Source organism: Capsicum annuum, chromosome 1, assembly GCF_002878395.1.
Source record: "Capsicum annuum cultivar UCD-10X-F1 chromosome 1, UCD10Xv1.1, whole genome shotgun sequence".
NCBI classification, from domain to species: Eukaryota; Viridiplantae; Streptophyta; class Magnoliopsida; order Solanales; family Solanaceae; genus Capsicum; species Capsicum annuum.
This window is the reverse complement of record NC_061111.1, coordinates 241,570,561-241,588,596: the sequence shown is the minus strand read 5'-3', so window position 1 is coordinate 241,588,596 and position 18,036 is coordinate 241,570,561. Positions and strand designations below refer to the sequence as shown.

Genomic DNA, 18,036 nt, shown 5'->3' with positions numbered 1-18,036 from the left:
CAAAGTTATGGTCGATGGAATTTGACCCAAGTTTAGACGTTCACCAAAACTTAATCGATACAAGAGTTTTCAACTCGTCTTTGAGTTAGGGGATTTTTGTGACCTCAATTCATGTTCAAATGTATTACCACAATTTATTATTGATCACCACACATATATTAATAAGAAATCATTTGGTTCGGGTTTATACGCATAGAAAAGACGATTCAAACTTTAGCCTGAAAGTGCGGGGTGTTACATAAGCGATCTTTAGGGTCCGACAGAGATGCAGGTTAGTCCTCCACTTTTCTGGTGATATATTCTGACATAAGCATAATGCAGTAGTTTATGATTTTACAAAGAAATTAGAGCTTCGAAACGGTAGATCAACATATTTTAGTTACTGAAAAGAACAATAATCAATTGCCCTGTATTATAGTATAATTAGTTTATACATGATGAATTGCAAGTTAATAACCTCAACCTTGAAATAAGCTCAATTTAATTTTGGATTAAATTAGCCAAAAAATGGGATGTATACTTTAATTGTAATCGTTTTGTGACATTTGATTTCGTGACATTGATTTGTTATCATTAACAACATAACAGACAAACCAAACCCCAACGTCGTGTCAACAAGAAAGGCTTTTCCCAAGGAAGAATCTGCTACAGACAGCTCTTTTGGTCAATCTCATTTTGTATGCATTGTCAGGCCGTATTGCCTTTTAAAGAATCACTTGGTGAGTCTGTAAAGGAAACATCTGCATCGTTTTCTTTATTTCCCCCTCTTTGCTTATTGGAGTAATGATACAGAGAAAATATGAAGCTGATGGCACAAATCGTTATAACTTATAAACCATTTCAGTACCTTCCTAAACGATTTGCTCGGGAAAACGGTCTCATCAACAAGAAATGTGATTTGGTTATTAGCGATGAAAGACAAAGATCATGGAATTTAAAGCTGAATACTTACAATCATGGAGTCTATATTGGAGAGGAGTGGCATGAACTTTGCGTTGATAATGACTTGAAAGAGGGAGATTGCATAAAGTTTGAGGTTGTTACTAATGGAGAGAAAACAATCTGGAAATTTCATGGCAAGTTCTCTCATTTAAGCAACCTCTTATTTTTCTAACAATTTTATGTCTTTGTTATATGTACCATGACACTATATTACATCTTGTATAAATTTACGTATTGTTGTATTTTGTTGTTCGAAACTTTTAAAAAAATGTTCTTCATAAGCAGCTAACATTTTCAAAAATTTACCCAACCAAACAATGGAAAATGATGTATGAAATGGTTGTTTTTCTGAATCGTTTTCTATGGAAGTAAAATGTAGTAGCAACAATTTAGTTGTATAAGCAAATTGGGCTTTATTTATGCACCCTTTGTACCTAATGTATGGAACCCGTTACATACTGTTGTACTTGCTTTTTAAATAGGTTTCTTTTTAGTTGTTTTTGCTTGTTAAAAGAAAAGTGTTTCATCTTTCATAGGCTATAATCCAAAGTGAAGGGGCAATTTGCTCTGTTTGTTCCCTCAAGTTTATATATTGAGTCCTCTAAATTAAGGCCTCAGGTTCCATCCGGATAAATTTTCATATTTTGTCACTTGAAAAATTTAAAGAAAATTCATGTAGGTTAAACAATATTTAACAAATAATATACAGAGGAAGGGGAGCGAGCCTAGGAGTAACCGGTAAAGTTGATGCTATGACCAGGGGTTAGGTTTGCGTACATCGTACCCTGGACTCCACTTGTGGGATTACAATGGGTATGTTGTTATATTTCTTTTTCTTGAAAAGAGTAAAACAGTGATGTAGAAAAGAGTTCTGTAAAATCCCTTTCTTGTGAATGTGTGAGTTTTGGTGTGTTAAGATGGTCTTCCGTGAGTTCTTTCTGAAACTTTTTAGACCGTCAGGTTTTCTAAGTCTACAAAAATGTTGCTTAAAGAACAAGAGATGCAATATTTTTTTATGATAAAAAGAAGAGATACAACACTTTAGCAGGTAAAACCCTTTTAAACGTTACTGAAATGTATTATCAAATCAAACCCCAGCATCAAGTCTTGCATGTCCCTATGCAGGAGCTGGCAATCAGAAGCCTTTTGGTCAATCTCATTTTGTATGCATTGTAAGACCCTATTGCCTCATCAAGGATTTCTTGGTAAGCCTCTAAAATTTACGTTAAGAAGTACGTTGAAGAATACCATTTTCCCCTCTTTAATTATCTGTGCAATTGGTTATAAACCGTGTGAGAATTCACCGGGTATGTTGTTGGTGGTGGTGGTGGTGGTTATAAACCGCTTCAGGTCATTCCTACAAGATTTGCACTTGCAAATGATCTCTGCACAAGAGATGTGATTTGATTATTAGAGTCTAGAGATGAAAGGGAAAAGATCGTGGAATTTTAAGCTACGTTCTTCTGGCAATGGTGTATGTATCAGAGGTGGATGGGATGAATTCCGTGATACAAATTGCTTAAAGGAAGGAGATTGCAAAATGTTTGAGGTTGTTTCAAATGGAAACACACCAATATGGAAGTACAGTGGTAAGTTTCCTCATTTAAGCACATGTTTTGCGATCATCTTATACGCACATAAGTTATGACTCTTTTTGGTATATGTCTTGGATGAAGCAACTTTCTTAAATGGACAAAAGTACTTTTCATTCTAAGAGTGCATAATTCCTTTTCATCTTATCGCTGGCTTTTATCTGTATATTCGTATCATTTTTCCCTTTGATACTCATTCACGAAAAATATTTATTCTGGTAGAAAACATTTGACATCCTATGAAATATGGCTTATGAAGAAACAAAATCATTCATAAACTCCTTTTTCTTCCTGTATAAGAAGATTGCTGCATCTTTCATAGTGCAATTTGCTTTATTCATTCACTCATGTTGATCGTTGAGTCCGTTAAGGCCTTGACTCTTGGTTTCGTTGAGGAGAGATGTTCCACTTTCCCAAATTAGGAGATCATTGAAAAAGTTTTCGCGAAAAATCATTTTAACTATAAAATGATATTCAACAACAACAACATACCCAGTATAGTCCCAAGTGAGGTCCTGAAAGGTTGGGGTGTATGCAAACCTTATCCCTACTTTAAAATAATATTCAACGAAGAAATATCTATAAAAATCCTTTTCCCTAGAAAGAAAACTAAGTTGTGTTATTTTCTTTCTTAGGTAGTTTTCTTCCTCAAGTTTTCTGGAAAATCATTTATATGCACTCTAGAAACATGCCTATGGTTTAATTCACATCCTGATTCATACCTAAATCTTTGAACTTTATTTTCGTGACATAGTTCTTGTCTCCTTAATCCTTTATTTTCTTGGGTTGATTGCTTCCTTGTTCAGCTTTCTTTCTTTTCTTGGAATTGTTTTGGTCATCTTCTACAATATGTGCTCCATTAATTGTAGAATTCTCCTTTGACCTTCTTTCGGCAGCTTTATTATCCTTTTCAATACGAAGTCGGACAATAAGATCTTCAACAGTCATCTTCTTGCGTTTATGCTTTAAGTAGTTTTTGAAGTCTTTCCACAAAGGTGGTAGCTTCTGAACTATCGCTGCTACTTGGAAAGCATCATTCACAATTAAACCTACAAAACAGTTTATGTGAGTATTAAGAACATTTTTAATTTGTTCAACTAAGGTATTTTTCAAAGATATACCTTCTGCTAGGAGATCATGTATGATGACTTGCAAAGGTATTTTCCTTAAGATTGTTATTTTCGTTTGTACTTTGGGTACACAGAATCAGTATATGCAGAACAATAACTTCAACTAGAGTTTAAGTATAAACAAGAACACAATGAAGTATATCAAATACCCTCAACACAAGATCAAAATGACCTTTCCAAGAGGTGTATTTTATTCTTTCAGAAATTAAGATGAAACAGAAAATAGTCAAGTCATCCGAATTCACGGAGTTTCCTTAAGAAAATAATGTCCCTCACTATACCCGAGGTTGTGGAATTTTTCCTCCCAGGATAAAATGGCTAAACAGACCAACTGTAGCGGTACCTCAAACGGTTGGAATATCTTTGACTGCACAGAACGTTTTGATTGATCACACAGAGTAATTTGGAAGACAAGAAGTAATTTTGTATTCTGAAATTTTCCTACCAAAACCTGTGGAAGAAAGCAGGTTTTTATAGCCATAACATGCCTCTTCTGAAAAGAGACAATGGTTCACTTCAAAGGTTGCACCTTTTTTGTAAATTCATCTCTGTTCATCAAGGAGTGTGTTTGTTCCGAAACAGTCATGTCATTTCATGCGAATCAGTGTGTTTGTTCTGAAACAGTCATGTCAGTTCACGAAATATTGTGTCATTTTCAGAAGGGTTGCATCCTTCTGAAACTAAATATCAGTTCGAAACATTTCTTGTTCAAACCATTGCATCTGTTACTGTTTCACTGTTACTGCATGCTGCATGTATATAAATGGAGTTTCGAAACTCTGCAGTAAAAATTTACTGCATTTTTCCTTGGCATTCTTCTGAATTCAAATATCCATGTGGGAGCGTGTTTCACAATATAAACACTTTAAAGCTTCTTTCTCCCACCAATGTGGGAGAATTTAGTAAGCTTTCCTATTTTTGAGTACACATTCCATATTGGTGTGATCTCAATTTTTCTCTTCCACTTGGTTTTTCTCCATTTTCCATTCACACTTTGCATTTACTATGAACCCAACAAAGTTTTGGTAGGAAACTATTTGTTCGACTAGTTGCTCTTCCTACTTAATTGGTTCGTACAGTTTTATGCTATGTTGCTCGGACTGTTTAAAAAGGTTGATGGTACATGTATGGTTATATATAATTGTTTTATACAGTATATTCGCAAAAGTTAATAAGATTCAGAACCGAGGCTATGTTTTGTTTTGAAAATTGTAGGTAAATTCTGGGGAGGATGCCAAACATCACAAAAGACATTGACAAGGTAATATGAAGCAGTTGGTGATGGGAAAGGAAACTAGGTACAAAAGTGAATCAGAGCAACATAACATTTTACTAAATCTACTGTATGATGTGTTGTAGTTCTGTTCTCAAAATATCCCTTCATGCATGAATAGTAATTAAGATTATATGGTAGCCTTTATTGATTCCTGTATAAATGAATGTTCCAAATGCCCATTATATCCTTTCACCTCTCTTTTATTTCATCGTTTCGTTTCACTCAGTCCTTGTACTAAAATTAGATTTTTCATTCTACTATGAAAGGCAACCCAGTTGTAGACATAACATTTATGAGACTCTACAGATGAACCTAATCATGTTAGGATATCTTGAAGGTCTACTCTAAATTTTAGCTCGGAGATTGCTCTATCTAAATTCTGAATTACATCTATTTAAAGGGTAACACATTCCTTAAAGAAACATCTCCGAAATCCCAAAAACTTAGGGATATTCATAAAGAGATCAAGGCACCAAAATACTGTCTTTATCAAAACTGCCTCACAACGTTCTTTGCGGTCAAATATATCGCAAGAAGGTTCAAATCATCCTATGTTGAAGATAAGCTACTAACAACCCCCGAATTACGAAAACAATTTAGAGAGAAGAATCGAGGAACAAAATTGTACTCATTGTTTATCAATAAAAATTCTTGTTTCTTCATATTTTGTTTGTGATTGAAATTTGTTTTCCATGAATTAAAATTTATTGCAAACACCCATACACAGAGCATCTCGCATTGCCACAGAATACTCAGAAGGGTCATTCAAGAGATATGACATAACAGTCTAGCCTAAGCAAATATTAACAGTTGCTTCATTGACACAAATCCTTACCTTTATATGTCACATGGAGATAATTTTTTAGTTGGTCGACGGCCCCCTTTTTTCCTTATCCGTATTTGCTCATAAGAAATTATTTTATTTCAATACTACAATTAGTGTTAAATGACTACGTAAACTAATAGTAGTTAAATTTAAATTTTTAAGGCATAACTAATATAATAATAATGGTTTTGAACTGTGAAAGAATGATTTGTACAATGTCTTCCTTAAGGAGTATAAAAATAATAATGTTAGGATGAGAGAACCTTCCTCTATGTAGAAAATAAAAAAGAGAATCTCAGATTGAAAAAGGGAATTGTTGTACTCCGATGGTCGACTAAGTCTTATTAAACAAGTTTTAAGGTTTTCATGATGTTGACCTTCAGTCGTCATCCAAACATGAATACCTTCGTTTAAGAGACTATTTTTAATGTAAAAAGTCTTAAATTCAGGATTTTTCGCTCGAAATCATTTTCCTTCTAGTATAATCATCCTTTATTCATTTTGAAAGATAGGTCCTCGACAAACAGAACATAGAAATTTAAAAAAAAAGATAGAAAGGTTTGTAGCTGTTCGTTCGTTACAAAACTTCATGGCAAACAGATAATTGTATATAAAATATATACTTTTTTTCACAATTTGCATGTCCTTAGAAAAATAGAAACGAAAAAATTGTATATAGATGTTAAATTTCTTAACCAATTTTGCACGTGCACTTTACAAACTTCGATTCAGACAATGTACATTTATATTTTTAGAATAATATTTTTTATTTATATATCAAACTTAAAAAATCAAGAAAACTTAGATTCAGGCGATACATAATTACCTCCGTACTAAACACACTCTTAATAGCAGTTTTACTATTATTTAACTAGAAAACAATCATTGTTATATCTCCACAATGATCTTCCCTGTGGCAGGTCCATCAAGGCTCTTGGCCCACGCATCTTGAGCCTTACTTAGAGGATGCTTAGAGTCAAAGCAAGTCTTTAACTTCCCTTCTTTCACCAATCTAACTAGCAAGTTCAGTTCCTTATCTTCTTTAGGAATTAAAACCAATGGCAGCAACTGCTTTTTGGAGAAGGTCAGTTTCTTCAATACATAGGTGCACATTGAACTAGGCCCAGGAGTCAGATCAATGACCTTACCTGTGTCACTCAAATTAGGCTCAAATGTAGACCAAAATGTCTCTAGCACAGTGAACCACTACATCATACCTCTGTCCTGATGGACTCTTAAGCTTAGCTCCTTCTGGTGTTTTATAGTCAAGAACCTCATCTGCTCCTAAGTTCTTCACGAATTCAACGTTGCGAGCTCCACAGGTCCCTGTAACGTGAGCATTATCCAACTTTGCCAATTGAACAGCATAATGACCAACACCACCTGAGGCAGCGGTGACAAGAACGTTCATACGCGCGGTCCACTTCCATCTAGCTTGATTCCAGCAACATCCACAAGGGCCTTGTGTGCTGTAAGAGCAGCAATTGGGAGGCCTGCACCTTCAGCAGCCGATACTTCTTCTGGCCTTGGAACAGTCAAGTTCTCCTTTGCAACTACATACTCCGCTAATCCACCTCCTATCTGTTATTGAATGGACGGGAATAAGCAATACCACAAACAAAAGAAAAGAAGAAGAACACAGATTTTACGTGAAAACCCCTGACGGAAAAAGGGGAGGAAATTCACTATAATGGAGAGGAATATAAGGAGAAGACAAAAGTCTCAATGACGTATATTAAAACAAAAAACGACCCACTAGATCGCAATTATATGATACGTGCGTACAAATAAATCTTAAATTCAAAAACATACATGTCCATACCGCGATCTCTACGCTCCCACCACATATACCCCCCACCCCGCAAAAAAAAATCTCAAACATGGTCGCACCGCGATCTTTTCAGGGCCGGATCAACAAATTTCGGGTCACAAACTCTAACACTATCTATTATTAAGCACACGAAGATCGTAAAAACTATTATTATAAATTATGTTTTAAGCACCGATACCGTAAGGAATTTTTAACTACTAAGTTAAGCCGGCATTCAATAAAAAGTAACTATCCATATCAAGACTAAAATGATAACCTGAAAAATGGAGTGATAACATGCAATATACAGATAAATGGCACTTTCGGTGTAACAATTCTCTACACTTACCTCATCATATTAAACCAAAGAAAACAATCAAGAGCATATGTACTTTGGAATAATAGTAGCAGAGAGCAAATCAAAGAAGAGACAAGACACAATTCTTATTGTCACCTAAATGTAACTTTAGAGCCTACCCGCTGCAAGGAAAGTACATTGAAAATTAACAAGTCAAAACTGGTGGGAATTGGACTTACAAGTGGATTAAGGAGAGCCACAACTTTGTCACCAGCCTTAAATTTTACCACACTTGATCCAACGTCTACAACCTCTCTTGCTACATCAGTACCTACTCACAAAGATACAATATTAAAAGTGAATAAGTTTAAGAAGAAGACAATAAACGATGGAGCAAAAAATTAAAGGATTAACTGATGAGATAAATTATTGCACGTACAAGGTATAACGGGAAATTTGCGAGGAACAGAAGGACGAGCCACGCCTTTCTGAATTCTCAAGTCTAATGGATTTAAGCTTGTAGCCTCCAACCTTAGCAGGACTTCATCCTCGTTCGGAGTAGGCACTGAACTTCAATATGCTGCGATAAGCGTTTAAAAAAGAATGTTCTACTTTGACTTGGCATAAAGTTTAAGAGTATAAAGAAATTTTTGAATCTTGTGCTCTTAAATTAAAGTTGTATTAAATTTACCAAAATGTCCTTAATCTTATGGTCCTAAACATGACAGGTGGAAAATTGAAATTAAAGTATTGCCAAAAAAGAAAATGTCATTCTTTTTTAAATTGACTAAAAAGAAAAGTAGATTATTCGCTTTTAATCGGAGAAAGTATTAGATGTTGACTACCATAAAACATATCTATATGGCATAACACAGTAACTTTAATTTGATATTAAATTATAAACCTTTAACTTTATCGGTGCATAAATAGGTTCTTTAACTATATAAAAATTGAACAAAAAAATACTTCAATCCTACCTAGCAGAATGTGTGTATACACTCAAAATCATGCGCCGTCAGAGTTAGAATTAAAGTATTTTTTTATTCAGCTTTTGTATAGTTATAGAGTCTACTTGTACATGTTTTTTTTATTAGGTGGCAGCATTTGAGTGGATTACTGATCCATGTAGAAGCAATTGAGTTTCACGCAGATAAATTGCAGAATTGGAGTATTTTTTTGTTCAGTTTTTATACAATTAAAGATCTACTTATGCATTGGTAAAGTTAAAGGGCATAGTTATAATTTAGTGTCATTTTGTTTATGTATTATGCCGTATATATATATATATATATATATATATATATATACTAGGGAGACGAGGCCCGTGTTTGCATGGGCCCAACATCGATTATGTTTAGAGCATTTTAAAATTAAATATAAATATCCAAAAGTTAATACTAATTAGACGTTAAATTATAAGAATGCATGATAAAGTTGGGAGAAATTTTAAGTTGTTAACTATTGTATTTTATAATTTTTTTAATATAATTTTCAAATAATATACCTTACTCTCCTTGTCCAAATTTTTGGGACATTGATTGACAATTCTAGAATTTTGAGAGTCAACCAAATATTTTATATCTTTGAATTTTTTTAAGTTGTTCATTATTATGATTTATAGAATTTTTTATGTTTTTTTAAATAATATAACAAATTAAAATAAATACAAACAAATTAAAATGGAAGGAAAAGGATTAAATAAGATGTGCCAAAGCAAGCATTTTGTCCTTTAAACTTTTTTACTTGTTAATTATTGTGATTTATAGTATTTTTTAAGTATTTATTTTTGAAATATGTGACACATTAATTTTGTTTTAGACATTTTAAGTTGTTAACTACTATGATTATAATATTTCTCATGTAATTTTCAAAAAATTTATATTACTCTCCTTGTCCAAACTTTTGCAGCATTAATAACCAATTATATTTTTAAATAATTTAAGTTTTTAAGTGGTACAATGTTTAGATGACCATAATAATTAATTAGGATGATATAATAAAATCACGATTGAAGCAGCGAAATATACATATCTTAAGTGACAATTAATTAGAATTGATATAGCAAAATTACTATAAAAAATTATTGTAAAAAAAATAAGTGGGCATCATATAAGACGTCAAATTAATTTAAAACATCAAGAGTTAATTTATCATTTCATATCTATCTTATCTTTTTTATTAAATATTATTAATTTTTTAATACATAAATGACTTATAATAATTAATTAGGGATGATATTTAGTAAAATTACAGTTGAAGTAGCTGAAGCAAACATATCATAAATGTCTATTTTATTTTTTAATTAAATATTCTTAATTTTTAATATATAAATAACTTATAATAATTAATCAGGGGGATACAATAAAATCACGGTTGAAGCAACATAAGTAGACATGTCGAAACCTTAAAAAAATTTAAATGAGTCTCATATAAGAAGTCAAGTTAATTTAAAATATAAAAAATTAATTTATCTTTTTATGTCTATGTTACCTTTTCACTAAATATTATTAACTTTTTAATACTTAGATGACTTACAATAATTAATTAGAGAATATTTAGTAAAATTATGATTAAACTGCGTTTTTTATTGATATTACTAATTTTTAATATTTAAATGACTTATAATAATTAATTAGGATGATATTTAGTAAAATTACAATTGAAGCAGCTGAAACAAAAATGTCATAAATGTATATTTTATTTTTTATATTAAATATTATTAGTTTTAAATATATAAATGACTTGTAATAATTAATACGTCATGACTTATAATAATTAATTATGAGCGATATAGTAAAATCACAGATTGAATATTATTAATTTTTCAATAAATAAATGACTTTTAATAATTAATTAGAGTGATATAGTAAAATTACGATTGAAGCAGTTGAAGCAGACATGTCATAAATATTTATTTTATTTTTAATTAAATATTATTCATTTTTTAATATACAAATAACTTATATTAATTAATTAGGGGTGATATAGTAAAATGACGGAGCAAGCAGCCTGCTAAAGTCAAGTTAGTTTAAAACATCAAGAGTTAATTATTTATTTATATATTTTAGTTTTTTGTTAAATATTATTAATTTTTAATACATAACTGACTTATAATAATTAATTAAGGGTGATATAGTGAAATTATAAATTTAATATTATTAATTTTTAATATATAAATGACTTATAATAATTAATTAGGGGTGATATAGTAAAATCACGATTGAATCGGCTGAAGCAGACATGTCGTAAATGTTTATTTTTATTTTTAAATTAAATTTTATTAATTTTTTAATATATAAATAATTTATAATAATTAATTAGGAGTGATATAGTAAAATCACGAAGCAAGCAGCCTGCTGAATCAGGCATGTCGAAACCATCTCTTATATATATCTAATAATTATAACTTGCAAAGATCATAAAAATTGAAAAATATTAGTCAACTAATTTATGAGCATATAATTAATTTCTCTTCTAATTTCTCAATTCACGTTCATCTTTGCAATCAGGAAGATGAAGACGAAATTCATCAAGTGGATCAATTATTTTACTCAAGTCTTCTTGTGTGTGAGAAAAATATATGATTTTATTTATAACTTCATGTAACAAGAATTCATGCTAGTTAAATGTGGTGCTTTAAGCATAATTTTATACCAAATTAAGAAAAAAATTATACTCACTAAAATAAACATTGAGTATATGATTCTCAATTGACCAGAAAAAAGATTTAAAAGTAATTTGATCTTAATTCATATCATTACCTTAGTTTTTAACTTTATCAATAATTTTAGTTTTCAGTATATGAAATATATTTGATATTTTTAAAAGCAATGGATAAAATTGTCCACAACAAATATTATTCAATTTATAAAAAATAATCAAGAAATACATCAAAACCATATTCGATTCAATAGAAATAAAACATAACCTCAAACAATAACTAATTTTAACCCCTCCATTTTACCCTCCTCTTCTTCCCCACAGTAGTTGTACAAAACTCTTCTTATGGAAAATAAATTATCAAAGATTAATACTAAGAAAGAAGAAAAAAAGTAATGAATTATTTATGTAACAAAAAAAAGCTCTCCGTGGTCTAAATATATTTTTTTTATTAAACTACTTTAAAAAAAAGTTCATATAAAATATTAATTTTGCTATGGTTATTTTTAGTTATAAAAATTAATTATGTGATTAATTTTGATTTAAAAATTAACAAAAGATAGTTAAATTAAAGATTTTTGGTCTTGTACTTCGTAAAGCATGAAGTACAAGTAATTTAATAAATAAATAAATAAAGATTTATGTATATACTATATATATTAAAGCCCCTTCAACTAGTTAGTAAGTGCACTTTCGAACTTCCTTAATGAACTTCTTATCAATCGATTCATGCTACAATTTTAAAGTTAAATTTTATTTGAAAGATAAAAAAAGATAATTATATAATTTATTAATATCAACTATAAAAAATCCTGCCTATTAATATAACACTAACAATAATTTAGGAAAGTAGAAAAAAAATTATTAATGCCTATTTCTGTATTACATACTACTAATTTCACACAAACACCAATAAAAGATAAAAAAAAAAAAAGTAATATTTTATTTAAATGATATAAGTTTACATACAAATCATTTAACAAAACATATTTAGATCAAAACATAAATCATATAAATATATTTTTAAAATGCTATCAAATTCTTGATAAATTCCTTGATGATATTTTCGTCGAGAAAATAAACTTTTCATCCAAGCAATTTGTAGAGCTTTTAAAGACGGTGTGTAATTCTTTGTGATAAAAGAATAATTAGATTGAAAAATAAAAATGAATCGAAATATTACCTACAAAATGATACAAAAGCCACGGCGAATCTAACATTATGATATAGGCTTCATCGAAATACTTTTATGTAATGAAAATCTATAAAAAGTACAATAAATAGTAGATATGAACTCATAACGTTAAAAGTACAGTGTATTTAAACAACCTTGATTATTGAACCCACAAAATTGAATTTTGAATCCACCTTAACATTTTCATGATAAATAATCTTGGTACAAATGATACAAACAAATATACAATCATACGAATAACCAAAAAATAAATAAAATGATGATAAATCAAATAAGAATGCCAGAAAAGGTGAACATAATACATACATATATAAACTAATTCTCAAAAAATTAAGGCCACAACTTTGTAAATGCAATTATTACTATTAGATCAACGATATGAGCTAGATGTGTGCTAGTGTTGTTTTTCTCTTGAGATGTGAGATTTGTGTTGATTCACACTCTTGATTGATGTTGAGCATTTTCACTATAAAAATCTATGCATAAGAACTATTACAACAGTCAACAGAATAACTGAACAAAAAGTAAGAAACCTCCATAAAAATATCATTGTTATCGATTGTACGAAATATGAGGATACAACCTTTATTATACCAACAATTGCTACCTTAAGTAGTATTAAGAAAACGTAACAACACACAAGAAAAGCAGAAATATTTTAGATAATAATTAATAGGAACATAAATAGGCTATCACTAAGTACACAATTATATTGTTAGCAGGTTTTCAAAGCTTCACAATTATTTCTATTAACTACCAGTTAATGTTGCAACGTGTAAATTTTTCTTTGGAAGAAGAAAAACTTAAGTACATTAAACATTATTAAAAGAGTCAAATGAGTGACTTTTGAATTTTTTATTTTTTTTACAGAGCATATAATTTTAAAAAGTAGAAAAAAATGTTCTAACAAAAAAATAAAAATAAAAATAAGGTCATAAAATGATGTCACGTCACTTTATTTATGACTCTCCTTTATATTTTATACATATAAATAGGTGAAATGAAATACTCCTCTCTGTACGGAGAAAACAAGGGTATGACTATGAGCATAGTCTCAACATAATAGTTCTAATTCACCTTTTTTTTTTATTTTACTTATATATAAGAGGGAGTTTTGAGTGCTGAAGAAGGTACGAGGTCGACATGCTTGCTTTAGCTGTTTTAATTGTAATTTTACTATATTATTCCTAATTAATTATTATAAGTTATTTATGTATTAAAAAAATAATAATATTTAATAAAAATAAAATGGACATTTATGACATTTCAGCAGTTTCAACCACAATTTTAATATATTATCTTTAATTAATTATTATATCCCTAATTAAATATTATAAATTATTTACATATTAAAAAATTAATAATATTTAATAGAAAAAAAAAGTAAAATAGACATTTATGATATATCTGCTTCAGCTACTTTGCTGTAATTTTACTGTATCATTCTTAATTAATTATTATAAGTCATCTAAGTTTATATATAAAAGGGAGTTTGAGTGCTAAAGCAGGCACGAGGTCGACATGCTTGCTTCAGCTGCTACAACTGTGTTTACTATATCACCCCTAATTAATTATTATAAGTCATTTATGTGTTAAAAATTAATAATATTTAATAAAAATAAAATAGTCATTATGATATGTCTACTTCAGTTGTTTCAGTCATAATTTTACTATATTCACCACTAATCAATTATTATATCTGTTTTATCACTTTTCAGATTTATCAGAGGGAAGATAAATTATTTAAAGAGAAATGGCTTTTGACTTCTTAAATCATTTCAAAAACTTAGAAAAATGTCTAAATAGCTTAAGAAAAATTACAGATTCACCACTTAATTTTTATAGAAAAATCAAGAAAACTTAAATGAATTCTAAAGGTTCAAAAACAGAACTAAACCTTTAAAATTGGAGAAATGAATAAGGGTTCAATTAAAGTCCTAAGAAGGAATTTAAGGCACGTAGGCACGTCCGTTTTAAAATGGTTGACCAAAATATTTTGAATAACTTAAAATGACTAACTTTACGAAAGAATCAATTTTAGAGAATATCAAACTTGAATCGAAGGATTTTGAAAACCTTCTATTTCGTCAAGTTTTTAAGCTAAAGAAAATTTTAAACAAAAGTCTATTTTTTAACAATATAATTTTAATGAAAATAATAATTTATTTTGTTTTAAGGGAGATTATTATTTTTAAAAAAAAAACTATTTTTTTATGGTCAATGCTAATTTAAAATCTTGATTTTAACTATGATAGATTTTAAGAGGAATTATTAAGTAAGAAATATTTAATCAATTATAGAAAAAGTTTAAACTTTTTAATTTAAGAAAACCCGTTTCTTATTTCTTGAGAAAACTATTTTTAACCTAAGCAAGATTAATTATCACTTGAACAAAATAAAAATTCGTTTTATTGTGCAAGATTTGTTTTCGAAAAGATTGACCTACAATTTAATTTTTTTCTTTTATAATAATTTATTTATTTATTTATTCTTATTTTTTTAAAAAAAAGGGAAAATCTAAATAAGTAAGGAGAGGAAAAATGACGATGAAACAAAGATGGCACAACCTTGAGGAATTTATCTAGATTAATTAATTAAAGTGTTCAAACAAATACAAATAAATAAGTTAGAATTGATAATTAAAGAGAGAAGAGTGAACATGGGCCCATTAAAATCTATCCAATTTTGAACCAATTCCATTGACTTTAGCCCACTATTTTGCTGCTGTATATCTGCTGTATATCAGCAACTCCTTTGCTGCGTTTTTATGTATACCACTGCGTATACGGTGTATATCACTGTGTATACCTACGTATTTTGCTTCATTTTTTCATCATAGATTATGGTATAGCGTGCAGCTGCTGCATCTTATGTATATTCACTGTATACAATTGTATATCAGTGTTGCCTAGCGTATATAAGTCGATTTTTTGAACTTTAATGAAGCTTGACTCGATGGAGGTTGGGTTCAACCCCACGGAAGGCCATAGATGAGAGTCCGATGGACTCAATGAGGGAGTTTCATGCAAATTAAAAGAAAGACGCGGATTAGATACTTGAGTTTTCAATGAAGAAAGGACACGGTTAAACATGATACTTACAAATTCATAGTTGACAAACAAAAATTATGTTAAAATAACCACAAAAACTTGAAACATATAATTCATTATTTGTAACTAGCAGGGGTAAAGAGAGCAGGATTTCATCTAAACTTGAGTTTAGCATTTGAAATAGTGTACATTTGATGACAAAACTTGTCACTTTTATCTCAAAAATCTATTTATCATATAATATCATATCTATGCTGCGAGGAAGAAAATCTATTATTTTAATAGCATGATGACTATAATGGTTAAAAGGATGAATGGATGAAAAGGAGAAAAAAAAACTCATATGAAAGAATGGAACTAACCAACAGTGTTTTTTAATCTCTCCCTACATATAAATATGCATATAATGCCTCTAGTGTTTTTGCCTATACACCTTAATCCCATCCATCACAAATTACTTATCTATATATTTAATCCTACTACTACTATGTTGCTACAAAGTAGTACTGTCCAAAACCCTTTGGAACTTTCTAAACATAGTTCCAATAAATGACATAATGTCTAATTCTCAGGATTTTGGCGAAAGTAGCAGTATTATTGGATCCAACCAGAGAAGAAACTCAAAGGATGAGCAGCTCACACCTTTTCTCTCATCACCAAAGTAAGTCAACTCTTTATCTCAGACAAAAAAATCCAAAGAGAACTTGATCATTTTTACGATCTTTCAGTAAGGGAACAAAGCTTCTGGACATGTAACTCAAGTAGACAACACATGTAATCGCACCAACATGCCCTATCTATTTAACAGATTTCATTGGCTTCAAACTAAGTTACTGTATCACGGCTAAATCACGGCTAAACTATTCCTTTTAATGTTGACGTGAACAAAAATTGGGATAAGCAATTCTAATATAAGATCTCTTTTTCCTTTCAGTTCATTACATGCTAAGAGATAACAATGAAAGTTGACACAATATGAGGTGAATGCAGAGAAACCAGAATCAGATCAACTACACAATTAATCACGCAATAAGAAAGTTAAACGACGATAAATAAACAACTACACAAAACAACAAAAGTTCCTCCATGTAATCCTTTAGCCACACACTGATATAGTGATATTGACAGGCGAACAATGCAAGTAATCCCTTTTAAACTAATAATCTAACAAAAATTTATGGAGCAGCTAGAACACTCCAAAGGCTATATTTAGTCAAAAAAATTAAATACCGAGAAGGATTATTGACCTTTTTCGGAGCAACGAACTAAGACGACAAATCGAAGAGCGATTCCGCCACTATCTTTGACTTATGAACTCGGCCGATGAAGAAGGACAACGAGAGTTGTGGGAGTGAATCGAAACAAAGGAAACTAGAGAAAAGAAAATCTTGAAAGCCCCCAGTCCCCCTCAAGTCCCCTCCTTTTTATAGGCAAAATTTGGCTGCCCAGCCTCTCTTTTAAACTTTTCAATATTCAAAATTAGTGACGGTTTGGAGTATTGAGAAAAGAAATTACCTTTTCAGAAAAAATTTGAAATATTTGGACTCTAGATTTGACGATTTCGGTTCTTCAAGATAAACAGTTGTTTGTCCGCTGATTCAAAGAAAGAATACTTTAAGAACCATTGAATCTTCATATTCTTCCCTTTTCAGAAAGGAATTGACGTGATATTGATGGAGACGGGCTGAAAATCATGGGTAACAAGAGAAGACAGACGACGGGAGAGGTGAAAAACCACCGAATTTTCCATTATCCGTTGGTTTGAGCGTTGTTTGGCATCGACGTTGTCGTTGTTTTCTGTTGTTGGGTTGTACGTTGCTGTGTTGAAGAAGCTGCTATTTGAGGTATCGGGTATTGGAGAAAAAGGAATGGGCCGGGTCAATTTGGCATATCTTGGACTGCTGAATGGGCCGGGTATTGTTGTTTTTGGGCTGACTGAAGTTGTTGTTATTGTTTGTTGATGCTGCTGGGCTGGTAGGTTGAAATAGAATTAAGATTGAGGTTTTTAATTGTTGTTGGGCCGTCTGGATCAGCCTAAATTTGGTCCTGAGGTAGATTTACACATTTAATTGTTATTGGGGATTAAATTATTTAAGAGATAGCCTCAATGAACTGAAATTTTAATTAATTTTTTTTTTTTTTGGTAATTGAAATTTTAATCAACCTATTATAATCTAGCCAAATTAATAAGTCCATTGGCCACTTGCATAGCAATTGTGACCAAATAGATTTCAATTATGACCGAATTTAAGAAAAT

General features: G+C 30.3%; 1 pseudogene; it reads right to left on the bottom strand.

The window, feature by feature from the left end:
* Positions 1-6,413: 6,413 nt before the first annotated feature.
* On the bottom strand, positions 6,414-17,529 carry LOC107862420 (annotated as a pseudogene).
* Between the last annotated feature and the right edge of the window lie 507 nt (positions 17,530-18,036).